We start from the raw sequence: 19,199 nt of genomic DNA, 5'->3' as shown, positions 1-19,199 counted from the left end.
CCCAGTGTTCCCTGGCACCTGGCTTAGTTCCCCAAGATTCCCCTAGACTCCTGAGATCAATGTGGCCCATTCCTTGCAGGTCACCAAAGTCACTCCCTGCCCCACCACCACCTCATGTCCCCCAAAGCAATTTCAGTCATTCTTCCCCTGACCTGGGGATCAGACATGGCTTTCCTACCAACACATGTCTTTGTACTCCCCCAGACGTGTTTAATACCTTTCCCTGCTGCTACACTGTCTTTCCCTTATGACTCCCTCCTCCCTTTGATAGAGCTTTCTACATGCCTGGGGGATAGTAATCATAGATTTACATGACAGCCACTCAGTAGACAACAACCCCCTCCCCTTGCCTGGCCAGCTGTTCCCAGCTAATGCAAGGTGCCCGCCAGTCGAGTGATCTATAAAATACTTACCTAGAGTGGATGGTGTATTGTTCATTGGCACTGGTCAAGCCCTCTACCAGGCTGTCTTGTCCCCAGCTAGAAGACTGAATGCCCTACAAATCTGAGCTTATGCCCATTTTGCTGCTTGTTCCTACAGCAGCGTACTGATCGAGTATTGGGCCTTTTGTGCTTAACTGACTTTGTTCAGCATAATGTCTTTCAGATCCCTCCATGTTTTGAGGTATTTCGTGGTTTCATGGTTGTTTTTAAGGGATGCATAGTATTGCACTGTGTATGTACCAGAGTTAATTTTATCCCATCTTCTACTAATGGGAATTTAGGTTGATTCCAACTCCTTGTTATTGTGAACTGTGCTGCACTGAACACAGGGAGCAAACATCCGTTTATAGTCTGTTTCTTATTCCTATTGGGTATGTGACCAATAATGGTATTGCTGGATCATGTGGTATTTCAATTGTTAATGCTAGTTTTTACACAGCAGACCAGCAGTAGAGGGGCATGGACTACACATGTGTGATCCTCATGCCAGCAGCGCCAGCAAACCCCCCACTCAGTGCCTGAGGAGGTTGTGAGTACTCTGGAGTTACCAGTTCTGACTTGGATTCTTTTCTTTCTTATTTGTCTTTTTCTCTCTGTTGTAATTTTGCTTTCTTTTTTGTTTTTGTTGTTTGGCTTCATAAGCTATCAGAGGAGAACTACAGGACACATGAGGGATAGAATTATTTCTAGCTCCCCATAACCTCTGGTGTGCAAAAAGTCAGCACCTCCCTAAGTCACACACTTTTGGCTACACTCCGATGGCAGGCCCGTATCAGGACCTTAAGACATACAGTGTTAACAGAAAAAGAGAACGTAGCAGCTGGCTCCTGCCTGGTCCTCCTTTTACTTTTTCTTTTTGCTTCTTATTTGCTTTAATTTTCTTTTCAGTTTATATTTTTTCTCTTTCAATCTTTCTTTATATTTTGCTTGCTAGCTTATCTGTTTGCTTGGTTTTTACTGCTGTATATTTGTCCTTAAAAACACACACCTTAATCGTTTCAAATAGCAGAGGCAACGGATGCAGGCAGTTGGTCAGTCCATCATGACCAACTACTGGACAAAGACTACCCCCACTCTAGGACCAATGACCAACAGTAACATCAACAACTTAAATATTAATAATAATAAATGGTTTTTAAACCCATGATGACTCAGAAACAATAGATCATTACAACTAATACCAAGAAAAAAGACAAAATGACTCAAACAAGTTATACAGAGTCACAAGACTTTTGTAAAGAAGATAAGCCATTGGAGCTTCAAGGAAATGAATTCAGAAGAATAATTATTGGGTAATTCCAAAGATGGAGCAAAAAGAGTTACTGAAAAACTATAGAAGAACTGAAGAAGATACTACCTGAGAAATATGACAAAATGAGTGAATAATCACTAAAAAACAGCAAATACAAATTCAGAATATTAATATTAGAAATAGATAATACATTGAAGGAGCAAAACAACATAATCGATGTACTGGGAGCATTAATTAGTAGGCTTAAAGACAATTCTCTCAATACCAAGCTACAAGAAAAATAACACATAGAAAGACTTTTTTTAAGTCTAATTGTCCAAGAATCGCTGGAAGAAAATTTTCTGAACACGATGAAAGAGAATACAATAACCAGACTAGTAGCTGAAATAAACCCACTCAGGATAAGCCCCAAAGAAGTCACCACACAATATTTCCAAAACCAAAGACAAATAAACAATCCTGAGAGCACTGTGAAAAAAAAACAAAAGTTATCTACAAAGGGGAACCAGTAAGACTAAACTCTGGTTTTTCAGCAGAAACGATGCCTGGAAAAGGAAATAAAACACTGAAAGGAGAAACTTAGCAACCAAGAATCATTTATATAGTAAAACTGGACCTCAAATATGAGGGGGAAATAAGGACATTTCCAGAGAAGGATAAGTTAAATAAATCTGTGAAAACAAGATTAAAAAGATACTAAGAGGAGTTCTCTGCACAGCAGAAATCAAACTGAACTCCACATACAAAACAGCACTGCCTATAAGTCAATGCAACCATTGTAGTAATCAAAGTAAAAGAAACTATCAAGATTAAAAAATAGAAAGCCAGAGATATTTATTTAAAATTAAGATATTTTTAAAATATAGAGAGAAAATGATACAGTGAAGATGACGTCAACAGATTTCAAGAGAGAATGTTTTCAACTTTGGAGGAAAGAAACGATAACACGATAACCTGAAAGAATATGGATAAACTTCACCAAAATAAATATAAGGAAAATCATAAACCCCTGTTGTTTTTAAAGTGCTGTGAAGTCAGTTCCAGTTCATAATGACCCTATGTATAATAGAATGCAGCACTACCTGGTCCTGAGCCATCCTCGCGATTGTTCTTATGTTTCAGCCCATTTTTGTAGCCACTGCATCAACCCATCTTGTTGAAGGTGTTCCTCTTTTTCACTACCTCTCTATTTTACCAAGCAGACTGACTTTTTTCAAAGATTGGTCTCATCTGATTACCTGTCAAATGTACATGAGACAAAGTCTCAACATCCTTGCTTCTAAGGAGCATTTCAGTTGTACATAAAGACTTAGTATAGAGTAAAGCAACAGCAAAGAAAAAATAGACAAGAAACTACACAAACACGATTAGCTCAGCACAGAACATTACAAGTAACAAAGAAACCAATAACAACATAAAAAACCACACAACAAAATTACAGCAACAAATCTATATTTGTCAATAGTAAATTAAATATAAATGAATTAAATGCACCTTTCAAGAGAGTAGAAGAAAAGATAAGAAAATAGGAAGCAACATCCTATTTATAAGAACCATTTTGGACATAACAATGAAAATAGACTAAAAATCAAAATATGGGTGAAAATATATCATGTTATTGACAATAAAAAAGTGGGAATGGCAATATCCAATCTCTAATGAAATATACTTGAAAGCAAAATTCACAAGAAACACAAGACATTAAGGGACACCAAAGATCAAAATGATAATTGAATAAGAATAAATGTTTATGCACCCAATGAAAGACCTTCAAAAACCAAGCTTATGCAGATTTGAAGAGAGAAATGGACAACATTGCAGTAACAGTAAGAGATTTCAATACACCACTCTCTAGGAAAGAAGGAACAAACAGGAAGAAACTAAACGAAAATACAAAAACAACAACACAGGTAATCAACTTGACCTCTTAGACACGTACAGGAAACTCAGCAGCAACACGATACACGTTTTTTCCCAGCATGCATGGAACGTTCCCCAGAAGAGACCATATGTTAGGCCAGAATGCAAGCCTTAACCAGTTAAAAACATTGAGATATTACAAACCATCTTCTGAAATCACAAATCTAAGAAATTTGAAATCTGCCAAAGGAAGACCTAGGAAAAAATATCAAATACATGAAAATTGAGCATTGCTATGCCTAAAAGTAATGGGTAACTGAAGAAATAAGGAATGAAAATTTTAAATTTATTGAAAAAAATGAGACTGAAAATACAACTTACCTAAATCTAGGAGACTTAACTGAAGCAGAACTCAGAAGACAATTAATAGCAAGAAATGAATACATCAAAACAAAAGTAAAAGAACAACAACACAGAACCAAAACCAACCCATTAATCCAACATGTCCAAAAACTAAGACAAGAGCAGGAAGATAAACCATAAGCCACGTGAAGAAAATAAGCAGTTTAAAAAAATAGACCAGAATACAAGAAAATAACAGAAAGAGTTTACAAACCTGTGGCAAATATAACAAAAGAAAAAGGATGAGAAGATGTAAATTTCATGAATAGTGAGTGACATCACAACAAAATCAAGTGAAATAAAAAAGTTAATAAAACTACTACAAAAGGCTGTACTCTTAACAAATTTGAAAATCTTAAAGAAATAGATAAATTTCTATGAGTACAATACCTACCTAAGCTAATAGACACTGATGTAAAAGCAAATGAACATAAAAAAAGAAGAAGAAAATTGTCCCATCATTAAGAAAGCTCCTGTGGTAGTTACATAATCTGGTGTCAACTTGAGAATATTAAGAGTAAAGGGGTGGAGTCAATCAGGTCACAGCCAATGAGGTCTCTGTGTGGACATGGTCTTCTCCTGAGGATTCTGGGAACTCTTGTCTTCCTCCATGGAAGTGGGACATGCACTCTCCCTGCAAGACATTTCTGTTGACAAGCCACATGGAACTACATTGATGGAACCAGAGTCCTGGTGCTGGAGGAGCCAGGTGTAGACCCAAGCCAGTGCTGAGATGCCTCCACCACCACTGGATCCCCAAGACTTTCCACCCACTGGCATGTGATGTTCCTGCATTCGGCATCACTGCATGTGTTGTGTGAGTCTGAAGACTGAACTTAGAGACTGGTATCAGACATATGGGCTAATGTCAGGTTCACGGACTTGATCTGGACTGGGCTGGGATGTTTTCTTAATATAAACTTATTATTTTATATGAAGTTCCCTCTTACACACCTCTGAGTGTCCCTGGATTTGTTTCTCTACTCTACCTGGATGAACACAGCTCCCAACAAAATAATTATAGAACCAGAATTCTGTCATTCAGAGAAGAGCTAATACAAATTCTACTCAAAATATTCTAAAATGAAAACAAGAACAGCAGGGTCCTCAATTCACTTTATAAAGCTAAATAGCCCTGATTTTGAAATGAGATAAATATATCATCATAATACAAAAGTATAGACACATTAACACAGATGCAAAAATGATCATAAAAATTCTAGCCAATATAATCCAACAATAAATTTCTGAAAATACATTCAAAAATAAAAGGAAATACATCATGACCAAGTGTAGTTCATCCAAAGTTATGCAAGGGTAGTTCAACATTTTTTTAAAAAGTCAACATAATCTATCATATTTTTTAAAAAGGAAAACATTGCATAATCATATCAATCAATGCAGAAAGAGCCTCCTAGGCTGGTTCCTATTCACAATCAGAATGTTTTCAGATCTCCCTATTAAGCAAGACATATGGCTTTTATTATGTTACGGAATTTCCCTTCTATTTTGCTGAAAGTTTTTTACTAGGATTGGAATGCTCTTTTTCACCACTCTTATTCACATTCTTTTCACACTCTTATTTGCTGAAGGTCTTAATCTGAGCTATCAAATAAACAAACAAAAAATGGAAGCCATCTAAATTAGCAAAAAAGGTGGAACCTTTGTTACTATTTGTTACTATATGTATAAAATCCAAAGACTCAACGAGAAAGTTGTTAGAACTAATTGAAAAATTCAGCAATGTGGCAGGGCACAAGAACAAAATATAAGCTCAATGAAATCACTGGGTACTAATGAAGTTAACTCTGAAAAGGAAATTAAGAAAATACTATCATTTACAATAGCCACCCAAAATATGAAATGCCTTAAATCTAACCAAACAAACAAAAGACATGGACAAAGAAAACTACAAAACACTACTAAAATAAATTGAAAGAGACCTACACAACTGAAAGAATGTTCCACATTCATGGATAGGAACACTTAATATTATGAAATGTTAATATGACCCAAACTCAAACTCACTGTCCTTGTGTCAATTCTGGCTGGACAGAGTAGAACTGCTCCTGAGCATTACTGAGGCTGTAAATCTTCATGGTACCAGAAAGCTTCATCTTTCTGCTGCAAAGTGGCAGATAGGTTCAAACTGCTGACCTTGTGGTTAGCAGCCCCATGCATAACCCACTATGCCACCAAGACTCCTAATACTACCCAAAATTATCTATAAGAATGATGTAATTCTAATCCAGATCCCAGCATCATTATTTAGAGAGATGAAAAACTAATTGTTGGTTTTAAAGAAAGGAAAGACGCACCATATTAGCAAAGGACAGCAGAGGAGGGGACCTTTCACTTCCCAATCCCACAACCTACTACACAGCTAGGTTAGTCAAAAGAGGCTTGGTACAGTGAGAGACATGTAGACAAATGGAACAAAATAGAGATCCTGGAAATAAGCCCATCCGCCTACAGACAACTAATTTTGACAAAGTATTGAAATATATTCAATAAAGAATAGTTCCTTAAATAAATGGTGCCAATAAAATTCGATTTCTAGTTGTAGAAGAATGAATTAAGATGCATACCTCACTCCACATACAAAAGTGAACTCAAGATAGATTAAAGATCTAAATATAAACTCTATAACTATAAAGACCATCATGGAAAAATTGGGACAAGCTTACAGCCCTAATACTCTCAAACATAATGAAAAATATATACAAGGGAGAAGATAGAATATGGGGACATCTTAACAATAAGAAGCTGTTCATCAAAAGATTTCAACAAAAGTCTAAATAGAGAAAAAATGGCAGTCACATACCAGCCAAGGGACTGATCTCTAAAATCTATGGAAAACGTCAGCACCTCAACAAGAAAGAGATGAGTAACACCATGAAAAGGGCCAGAGGACATGAGCAATTTACCAACGAAGACGTGTGAAGCTCATAATCATTAGCCATCCTGGAGACGCAACACAATGGTGTCAAACTAAAATTAATAGCAGAATTAATGGCAACGTGGAATGAGAAGAAGATAACAAATTCTGTAGAGAATGAAGAGAGATTGGAACCATAATACTATTGATGAGACTGCCAAACAATACAGCCGCTGTGAAAGTGGCATGGCCCGTCCTCAAACAAGTGGGAGTAGAAGTACTACATGGCGCAGCAATAGCACTCCCGGGTATATACCCGACAGAAAACTTAAACATAGCATGAACAGACAGACACACTCATTTTCATCTAAGCACTATTCACAATAGCAAGAAGATGGAAACAACCTAAATGCCCGTGGGTAGAATATGAATGACCTTTTTGGCTGACCAGTATCTTGGAGGGTTCTAGGAGTGGGAGCTATGATTCCAGTGTCTCTGGTTCCCTGTGCCACCCCCACTACACTGGTTCATGTCACCGTGACCCTGGGAAGAGCCAGGCCAACCAGACAGATGCCTTGTGATTCTCGTGGATGTTCCTCAGGGAGACCCAGAGTCTGCAGAACCCTGGTGGAGCGGGGAGAGTTGGTGCCAGGAATCTCCTGGAGTTGAAAAGGTCCATCGTGAGAGAGCCATCCAAAGAATTATGTCCATGAAACTCACTCCAAAATACACCTTCCCCGTGGGATAAGAGCTCTCTGTGTTTTTCAAAGTCAGTTGCAGGTGACTGAGCTGACTGTGGTGTTGAGAAATTTAGCCAAGCAAGAACAAAATCATATTGCACAATTTAGGTCCACCATCTCTTTTCAGCAAGATGAGGCCTCCCACCTCATGGCCAGGATCCCAGAGAGTGACCTCTGTGGTCCTGTTTCTGGAACGTCTTGGGTCTACCAGCTGGATCGCCCATGAAGTTCTCTTGGTGAAAGGTAGCGTCAGTAGCTTGGCCAGCAGCGTGCCTTGTGATAAAGCACAAAGAAGCCAGGTTCTGTGGCTCCCTCTCTTGTTCCCTCAATTACTCACCTCAAACTATCTAGTTTCTGACACTTTCTCAAAAGAGGAAAGGGGAAGGGGGAGGGGAATATTTTTTAAAAGTATGCGCTACATTTTTAAAGGGAAGTGGAAGGGGAATAAGCTATATCTACGGTCACCTCATTCAACTGTGCAGCTATGCTGCTGCTTACATAGACAACACATGGACATGTGTAGTGAGCGCAAACCCTGGTCATAACATGGTCACAGGCAGAAAGACAGGTGGGCTTATGGGACAAGCGATGTCATCATGGTGATGGCTCAAGAACACACATTTGAAGTGCAATACAAGCTCTTCTGGGAAGTCAGCCCCAGGGGCCCAATATCCAAATGACAAATCCCTAGAAAAACAAATCTCACCCTTATTTACACAGCTCCTAAAAATACTGTGCAATTAGGTATTTATATTTTGACTTATTCTCTAAAAATAGAAGCTGTCTTGTTTAGACAAAAAAAAAATCAGTCAGGAAGTTGATATGCTTCCCTCCACAGAACAGCAGCTTTCGAGGCAAATATCTTTGTATAAATCTCTCAGATGTACCTTGTTTCTATAGTCTTCACTGTTTATAAATTGAAATAAGCAGCAAGACCGGGGAGAAGGTGTATAGCCAGGAAGACAAACAGCTTCAAACTGAGCACTTCTCAGGCTCTGTATTTCTCACCTTTTCCACTCCCATTTAAAGACTGCAGTGAGCTCCTGGAAGTGATATGAAGAATCTTCTATAGCTTCGGTGGAGAAATCATTTACTATTTTCAATCCACTTCTATCATTCCTCAGTTACTTGAAAGGTCACAGGAATTGCCACGCCAATGAAAGTGGGACTAACACTGGAGAGGCAGCTAGCTGCCCAGGATGCAATCCTGGCTGCCTGATCTGACAGAAATGGCTAAACCGCAACCAAAACAAAGCTCTTCCCTAAATGGTTGCCCAGCCCACCAGTCAATAGTTACTTTGAAATCAATGGAAGGAATATCATTGTATGACAAGTATCTCGCGGCATATGCCATGATCTACAATAACGTTAATAAAACAGCCCAATCATTTGCTTAAAATGTTACCTCGCATTGAATACAAATAAAATAAGGTTTTTAAAAAGAGTTTAATAATGTCCTGGACCATATCCATTGTTTTTGTGCTTGCACTTTTATCTAATTACTAAAAAAAAACAAACCCACAGAGAACTGCCCAATGGGGTTTTCAAGGCTGCAGATCTTTATGGAAACAGCCTGCGGATCCTCCTCCTGGTGAGCACTAGGCAACTCAAACCACTGACCCTTTGCTTAGAGGCAAATGCTTTCACACCACCGCCATGGCTCCTCATCTAAGAGCTTCATGTTCACACAACGCGAAGGATCAGCAGTCAAGGGAAACACCAATTCCCAAATCACTTTACATTTGGAATGTGCTCAACTGCTTCCCCTGCATGAACTTTATCTATTATTCTCAACGCCTTTTCCAAGCTTCTGAGTCATCCTACATTTAATGTTTTATCTTCAGTTACTTTTCTCACTGTATCTTTCATGGAAACATTTCCTATTTTATGCTCAATTCCCTGTCTACCCACACAGGCATCCAAAGCCGGTCATTTTAAAGTTGAAATATATGGAAAGCTAGAATGCAGCACTATTAGGCTTGATATACCCTCAAAGAATGAGGGGGAAAATATCTGTTTTTCATCACACCTTGCATTGCCCATTAATTTATTAACCGATACTTCACCAAGAGGACAAAGGGAAAATCTGCCATAAATTTAGAAAGGTATGCCCTCATGCATATTATAGCCATGAGAAGAAATCATTGCCGGTGTCACCATTGGACTACAGGCTCTATTTACATGATGTCGTTGAGGACTGAAAAGCACTGTTTAGGCTAAGGAGAAGGTCAATAGACATGGGTTTCTTGCCCATTTAACAGCCTTGGCCAAGATTCAGATTTGTTCAGGGTGCACTCAGGTTTCTTCCACGTGGTCATTTCAAGTAAGGGTTCTTTTGTCATCATATTGGACTCTGTCTTGATTGATATGCAGCCAATAGAAGAGAAAGGGAGATCATGGAATAACCAGATCAATTGTTTTAATAGGACAATCCTGGAAGCAGTACAGCCGCCCACTAAAAATACTTGCTGGATTCAAACAGTCATATCTAATGCAAGGGTAGCTCTCTAAGAAAAAGGGGCAGTGGCTTTAAGGATTACCTGCAGTCTCTGACACCGCTCTACTTTAGCTTGGTGGGTCTGCAATACCAGAGAGATTTGAGAAAGCAGACAATGTGAATGGAAGCATAAACGTAAATGAATATGGCTTGAGCGATTTGATTGGCATATTATACCCAAATCATCAATCCTGCATGATGATGTGGCATCTAACACCATTTGATCACTTATTATTTTCCTCACCGATATAGTACAAAATGTTTACAATGAAATGTAAAGAAAACAACAATCCTCACAACTTAACCAGTAGATAACACCATAATAAATGGAGAAAAGATTGAAGTTGTCAAGGATTTTGTCTTGGTTGGATCCATAATCAATGCTCATAGAAATAGCAGTCAAGAGATCAAATGATGCACTATACTGGGTACATCTGTTGCCCAAGACCTCTTTAAATTGGTGAAAAAGAAGGATGTTATTTTAAGGATGAAGGTGTGCTTGACCCAAGCCATGGAATTGTCAACTGCCTCATATGCACATGAAAGATGGACATTGAATAAGAAAGATAGAAGGAGAATTGGTGCATTTGAATTATGGTACTGGGGAAGAATCTTGAAAGTACCATGAACTGCCAAAAGAACAAACAAATCTGTCTTGGAACAAGCATAGCTTAAAAGCAAGGATGGTGAGAATTAATCTCTCATACTTTGGACATGTTGTCAGGAGAGACCAGTCCTGGAAAAGGACATCGTGGTTGGTAAAGTGGAGGGGCGGTGAAAAAGAGGAAGACCCGTGGCAGGATGGATTGACACAGTGGCTGCAACAATGGGCTCAAACATCACAACAATAAGAGGATGGTGCCGGACCAGTGTTTCCTTCTGTGGCACATAGGCTTGCTGCGAAGCCAATATAAATATATACTATTAGGAGGCGACTCGCCTGACTAATACTTACGGACTGTGAGATTGCTACTTCAGCATTTCTCGGAGTGTACTTTGCAGATATCTGTAGTCGCTGGATCTTCGTAGGGGGACTAAAGAAATCAAGGATATTTTTTACACTATTACTAAGATATTATTTTCTTTGCTCGTTAATTTGACATCGACACTGACAGAGCAAAATCAAAGGTAGTGGCATTAAACTCTGTTATTACATCCTTTTCTGTCGTGTACTCACAGTAAAAAAAAATAAATAAAAGTAGAGCAGAGGTAGGTTCACTGGGCCGGAGGATGTACACTGGTACAGATAGGAACTGGAAAAACAGGGAATCCAGAAGAGATGAACCCCTCACGAGCACTGGTGTACCAGGAGGGTGGAGGGAAGGTGAGGTAGGGGGAACCAATTACAAAGATCTACATATAACCTCCTCCCTGGGGGACAGACAGCAGAGAAGTGGGTGAAGGGAGACATCAGATGGTGTAAGATATGACAAAATAAAAATAATTTATAAATTATCAAGGGTTCATGGGGGAGCAGGGGAGGGAGGAGGGAGGGGGGAAAATGAGGAGCTCACACTGAGGGCTCAAGTAGAAAGCAAATGTTTTGACAATGATGAGGGAAACAAATGTAGAAATGTGCTTGACACAATGGATGGATTGTGATAAGAGTTGTGCGAGCCCCCAATAAAACGATTTAGTTATTAAAAAAGAATGTTCTTAATGATACAATAAAATAGTATCCATTGTATTTCATCTCTACTCCTGAGTATGTGTCTCTTTAATACTCTGGGATAAAATGGAGAATATACGTAGAGTGGTTGGGCTGCGTAACCAAGTCAGACGGCTTTCTGGGAGTGGTTCGCGTTGCTAGCACAGCCGCTGCTTGTTTCGTGGACGAGCAATCTACGTGGAGGAGCACGGGCACTCATGCCAGGGTTATTCACACTTGAATATTGGCAGATAATCACACCTTTTATCAAAGATAAACAGAGGTAGCCTGTCACTTCGAGTGATTTAAATTGACAGTATTTACTGTCAATGATAACATTTGAGCTTGCCAATTAAAATTTGAATTTGGGGATGCTGCATCTACCACCATGAGCTTAACAGCCCTCCTAAACCTTAAAGACTTTTCTGATAAGATCGATGATGACATTAGGGAATGTGATTTTCTTTGCTGTTATAACATAAAATTCCTATTTTTTTACCTTGCAGAACAGACTTTCCAACCCCCACTCCTTATGTTATGTCCTTCCTTCTCCTTCATCCCTATTAAATAGTTTACTAATAAATATCAACTAATAATATCTATTCATTTTGATCACTTTACTTGGGGAAACATAGACCTAGTTGACCAGATCATATGCTCCCAAAGCATCATATATTGCTTCTTGTCCATATTAGAAGGTCCCATCCGTATGGTTATGGGATGCCGACTTGACTAATCACCTCCCTTCTCCATAAAGATGCAGGCTCCTTTTCTTTTTGCTGTCGTTGGGTGCATCTGACTCATGGTGAACCTATGTACAGCAGATGGAAATACTGGCCAGTCCCACACCATCCTCACAGTTGACCTTAAGTTTGAGCTAATCTTTGAGCTAATCCAAGTAGCACTCTGCCAACCCCCCTTATTCAAGGTCTTCTTCCTCTTTTTGCTGCCCCACCACTTTGCCAAGCGTGACGTCTTCCTCCAGGGACTAGTCTCTCTTGACATTTCCAACATATATGAGATGAAGTCTCACCATCCTTGTCTCTAAGGAGCATTCTAGTTGTACTTCTTCCAAGACAGACGTTTTTACTGTTCTTTTGGCAGTTTAGGCTACTGTCAATATTCTTCCCCAGCACCATAATTCAAATGTATTAATTCTGCTTAAGTTTCCCCTATTCAGTGCCACACTTTCATGTGCATATGAGTTGACTGAAAAGACCATGGTTTGGTCAGGTGCACCTTAGTTCCCAAAGTAATGTCCTGATTGGCAACACTTTAAAGAGGTCTGTGCAGCAGGTTTACCTAATGCAGTACCTGGCTCCGTTCATACATTTTTTATTGAATTAAAAGAAGACTCAGAGTGAACAATACATGCTTGTGAAGCAAAAATGGCTGTCGCCTCCAGGAAAGAAATGAGACGATGGAGAAGAGAAGACAGGGTAGGAGCTAAGGCTTGATCGACCACAAAGAGAAACGGAGTCCTGACATGTGCTAAACATGACTGAACCACAAAGTCTGTATACTAAGTGAAATAAGTCAGTCATAAAAATATGCTGCATGATTTCACTATTATAATACAGCTAGAGTAGGCAAGTGTATAGAGGTCAAAGTTTATTAGTAATTGGCAGGGGTTGGAAAGAAGAAGAAAGGGGGAGTCATTTCTTGACAGTGATGAAATAATTTGGGAATGGATGGTGAAGTGTTTGATTATAATCAATGTCACTGAATTGTACATGCAAAGAATGTTGATTTTGGTAAATGTATGGTTAGGTATTTGTACCACAAAAATATGTGTGTATGTATTTGAATTAAGACTGGAAAGGTTGATGTGAATCAGGCCAAACAGCCACTTATTTTGAAATGAAAAGTCTTCGGTTCACTTTTGGCAAGAGAATGGTATGATCTAATTTTCATCACACGTTGCTTCTGTGTGGACACTGAGCAGGAAAAAAGCAACTTTAAAGCCGGAGGACGCCCTTAGGGAACTACTTTGTAGTCTGGGAAGTACGTGATGACGGCATACACTAGCAGGGTGGACCGCGGGACTGGAGAAAACTGGATTCGCTCGGAAACAGGAAAATGAGAAGGAGGACTCGATAAGAATATGTCCTGTCCTTTCCTTTTTCTTCTAAATGATTCCACAGTCACTTGTCCTGAACTGTGTTCCTTCTGACCCGAGAGATTTTAGTTTATTGAAAAAGCTGGACCCTGGCTCATGATCTCCCTTCACTGTGTGTGTCTTTGCAGATCATGTTCCCAAAAAGAGAACACAGAGCAAGGTTCTAGACGTGCTACCATGTGCCAGTGTTATGCCATCTGTCTCAGTCATTTCTTATTAATCATAGCTTTTAAAGGTCCTTTTAATTTTTTAATTTTCTACAGCCTTCTTCCAGTATCTGAATTCATCTTAAGGACTCAACTCATTTATAAGTTGTATTGCTGATATCAACTTGTTTAAATTCACCTCTGATGAATTTCCATCGTTCCTCTGAGCTCATTCCTGAGATAATTTTCGTAATTTACTCTTGATTGGGCGTTAATGCCTACATCAGATCATTCCATGGTTCATCACATCAAGCGGTATTATCCAATCGCTACCACAGATCTCAAAGGTGTTCCCTTTATTTACTACTCAACTGGCGTAGCACATGTCGTGGCGAGACATTCTCTAGGCACTGCAAATAAAAGGTCAGATAATACATGGCTCCGAAACTCAAAAAGCCATGCTGGTGTTAGATGCCATCACATCCATTTTACTTCACAGCAACCCCGTGTGACAACACACAACTACCCCATAGGGCTTTCTAGGCTGAAATGTTTATGGGAGTGGATTATCATGTTTGTCATCTGCGGAGCCACTAGGTGGATTCAAACCACCAATATTCTGATAGTTGCCCAGTGCCACGTGCCCCTGGGGATGTCTTTTCAATACACCCTCTCAAACTCTCAAATTCACTGCTCTCACGTTGACTTGGACCCTTAGGCACCCTAAAGAACAGAACTCTCTGGTGGGTTTCTGAGAGTATGATCTCCACAGGAGTCCACAGCCTCACTGGTTCTCCGTCAGAGAGGCTGATGGTTTAGAACTGCTGACCTTGTGGCTAGCAGCCCAACTCATAACCAACAACCTCACCCAGGTTCCTTACAATAAAGAAGCACATGTGAATGCTGACCAATAAATGTACTAAAGCTGTGCAAACAGGTCCTTCAGAAACTCCAAGAACTCTCCTTCACGTAAGAAGGGACTTCTGATCTGAATATTAAAGGACAAATAGACGTTGGACATGTGAAGAACATATAGAAGCTTAACAATAAGAGAGAACAACATAAGATGATATGATCAAATGTGTCTTCCGGAAAATAGCTTCTACAATCAGGTTGGTTTCCTTGGCTGCCTCTCACTCGTCTTCTTCATCAGTATCTTTTGTTTTCTTTTGTGTCCTTCGAGCATCACTGCAGTATCATCTCCGTGACAGAAGAACTGGGAGGAACAACAGGATGGAATTTATTCTAAGCTTGTTTCGCTCCACCAACCACAGTGACTCTGTGGGTTTGCACAGATGTGTCCTGAGTAGATCTGCGTAGGTGCTGGGCTGAATCATCATAAATCTGGCCATGGGGATTAACCAGACAGCTCGTCATTTGTGAAAAATTCCACTCTGCTCACCAATTCCTAAAGCCACGTCGTTAGACAAAGACAGCCACGCTAGGAGCTAAGTAAACTCACATGAATCACGCATCCATAGATGTCAGGGGAAAATGAACTTTTATTTTCATCACTCTTTAGGGTCTATGTTTTATTCTTAATGGGCCTTGAACTTGTGCAGCCTCCACTCTGTGTAACTTGCCAGCATTTCTCCTTCAAATCCCAAAGCCTCCCTTGTGGGGCACACACAGCAAGGCTTGCTCACTCTCCATCTATCGCTAACTCATAAATTCCTAATTCTCCCATCTGCAAGAAACACACACTGCTTTCCCAGCCTCGGAAAGCAAGGGTTTCTTAAAGCACCCATTGAGATAACACTCCTTAATGAGGCCAACAGCCCATTCTCATCTGTCTCTGGGGAAACCATACATGCACACCTGTCTAATCATCATTCTCACTAGCTGTGATGGAAGAGACGGTGGACAAAGAGCTTCAAGAGGAAAAGAGTTGAAAGCAGATCTCTTGCCCTGCCAGAAAAAGCGTGGGTTTTCTGTTTTGTTTTTTTAATCTTTAAAGAGTCCCTATTGAAACCTGTCATCCCCAGATAACAGCAGGCAGTTCCGGGAGCACCATGGGACAGACAGAAGACCTTCGGGCTCCCTCCAGGCAGGCTAGCTTCCTGGGAATAGCATCCTGCTTGTCAGGAGGCCGCCTTGCCCATTGCAGAGAAGCAGCTGGGTGGCTGCATCCACAAACAGTCTGACACCACCCTCTCCAGAGAGACCAGATTATTACAGCCTACCCTTCTCCTGGCGTTGAATTAACTTGTTCTGACTGTGACAGTTCTGATGGCTGCACAGTTTGAGGCAAGGATCCTGGGTCACAGGCTGCTACATGCATGGGCTGTCACTAACTGGGCCGCCAAAGCCAGACAAAACCTTGTCGGGGGAGAGAAAGTCCTCTGGAGAGAGAGGTAAGTGACTCAATTCATGGCCTGCTTGTGAGGTTGTATTCAGTGCAAGGGCAGTATCAGTTGACAACAGGACCTGATGTTGCGGGGGACACAATCGACGATGCAGTGAGAGGGGGGAAGTAGAAGAAAGAGACGAGCCCACCCTGGCATATGCATAATGCTCGAGGAGAGAGGCTGGTGGGAAGTGACAAAGGATAGACAAGGGTGTCCTCAGTTGTGAAAGTAAATGATACAAACGCCACAAGCACACGTATTTTGCCATTGCACACCCTCCAACAAGAAGCTGCAGTGATCAATCTTAGTGTTATTAAGCTCAGTCGCTACTCTGTGCTCAATACTGTCTGTATATCGTAAAGGTTCTAAAAACACAGTATGTGACTCGAACCTGAGCCACTTTACATTGCCGTTCATGAGGCCAGATATACGTACATGCATACATCCATATGCATACCCACACGTGTATGTGTGTGTGTGTATGTATGTGTGTGTGTGATGGTGTTGTCCTATCGGTTCTGTTTCCTAGTGACCCTGTGTACTACAGACTAAACATTGCAGGAGTCTGCGTATCTTCACAGTTGTTCCTATGTCTGAGTCCATCACTGCAGCCACTGAGTCAATCCACCTCCTCGAGGGCATTCCTCTTAGTCACTGCCCGGCCACTCCCTTTACCAAACATGATGCCCTTCTCCAGAGACAAGTCTCTCCAAAGAACATGAGACAAAGTCTGACCATCCTAGCCTTTAGGGAACATTCTGGTTGTACTTCCGAGACAAATTTATTTGCTCTGTTGGCAGTTCATGGTACTTTTGATAGCTCAATCACATTGATTTGCCTGGGGTTTTCCTTATCCGATGTCCAACATTCACATGCAGATGAGGCCATTGAAAAGACCATGGCTTGGACCAGGTGCACCTTAGTCCTCAAAGTAACGTCCTTGTTCTTCAATATTTTAAAGGGGTCTTAGTCAGCAGATCCATGCCGTGTATCTCTAACCCCAGGTCTATTGTACAAATGGTTAACAAGCTCAGCTGCTCTAACCATCAGGTGAGGGTTTTAAGTCTACCTAGAGGTGCATTAAAAGAAACACCTGGTGAGCTCATTCCAAAAGGTCAGCTACGGAAAACACTGCTGTCTCTGACGCACATAGGGCTGTGGGAGTCGGAGTAGACTGGAAGACATTGGCATGCTCCCAGTGGGAATTTGAAAACCAAGACGAGGGCCTGGAGCAAGATGGGCTCCAACAGAGAAAGGCACAGCCAGGGGAATCACCGTGAAGGTACTTCACAGCTCCTTCAAGAAGGACCTTTCACTCTTTCTGGCTTGGGCTTACATACATTAGGAAGCCAGCTGCTCTCTTCTTTTTCCAGCTGTGCCTGTCCTAAGGCACGCCTGGCCCCAAGCTAATGATGAGAGTGGATGAGTTTCCACTGGAGGCACGCGAAGACAATTAACAAGGGTGTGTTATCTAACTTTTCTTCTGGAAATGACCAGACCCAGGGATCCTGACAACTTTGTCCAACCCCAGCTTTTTTTCTTCCCTCGCCTCCCACACAATCAATAAGATATAAGTGATAGAAACAGCTTCATAACTTATCCCGACTCCCCAAATTAGAAAGGTGGGCTTCAGCATTGTCAATAGTGATGCTGCAATCAATTTTTTTACCTGTGTGATCTTAATCAACTTATTTCAGCTAAGTTTTCATTTAACTTCAAATGTTGACACAAGAACTGAAAAGAGAAAGAAGCATATGTCTGGTACTGGGTGTATGATTTATGGTTGGTTAGCTGGTTGTGTGATCAGTGATTGGTTTCCTTATAACTAGCCCTCTAATAGTGACACTGAATACTTGATTCAGTGCAAATGTGTCTTGATGGTCTCTAAATTTTTAATGAGTGTATCCATCTCTTGTTTTAGTCTCACTTCCATCCTTTTAGTTAAAGCAGTGCATTATTTAAAAGGTAGCACATTCACCTGTGTCTTGAAGGTTCTCGGATTATACAGGGTTGAAGGAGTGAGAAGGGTGAATTGTAGGAATAGATGTGATCTGCTCGTTGGAAAGCTAAGGGATTCCACTTGACTAGAATAGAAGATGAATATTGGGACTTTGTATGACATTTGGACTTCTTATGGGTCCCTCATTATTATTCATAAGCTGTTTGGAATGCCAGATGGATAGTATCTATTTCTCTTTCCCTCAAATATCCTCTAATGTGCTTAAGCACTAATATGGCATTTGTGTATAATTAGCAGGATAACAGGTGATGTTGACTCTGTAACAAATACTGCCATCTGATGACACATCAAAAACAGCGCATGTTTTTTGCTTAGTCAATCCCTAATTAACCCAGGCAAGAAACGTAAAAAAGGTTCATTGTGTCTCTTTCTAGATACTATGTCATCCTTTCTATCGTTTCTTTTCATGAGCATACCCTCTCAGACACTTTAGGAATTCAAATAGCTTTATTCTTTCAAGAAAATTGAAAATTCTTATTTTAGGCACAGGTCAATCATTCTAATTCCCACTTTTTCAAGTGAGGACTCAGAAAGCTCTGGGAGTGGACGAGGCAGATTGAAGACTACAGCCTTTGTCTTTCCATGCAATCGTCCACACAGCTCGTTCAGCAGGGCCCTGATTGCAACATTGTTTGGTCTCATCATTTCTCTAAGACCGCTTATACCTGTGAGGCTCTGTTGCTGTTAGACGTCATTGAATTGGTTCCAACTCATACACATTCCATGCATTCCAGAACAAACCATGACCTGGTTTCGTACCATCCTCACAATTGTTGCTCTGGCTCAGCCCGTTGTTGCAGCCACTGGATCAATCCATCTCGTTAAGGATCGTCCACTTTTTACTGA

The sequence above is a fragment of the Tenrec ecaudatus genome, chromosome 5, assembly GCF_050624435.1.
Source record: "Tenrec ecaudatus isolate mTenEca1 chromosome 5, mTenEca1.hap1, whole genome shotgun sequence".
Taxonomy (NCBI): domain Eukaryota; kingdom Metazoa; phylum Chordata; class Mammalia; order Afrosoricida; family Tenrecidae; genus Tenrec; species Tenrec ecaudatus.
The sequence above is the reverse complement of the archived record's forward strand: the minus strand, read 5'-3'. Positions refer to the sequence as shown.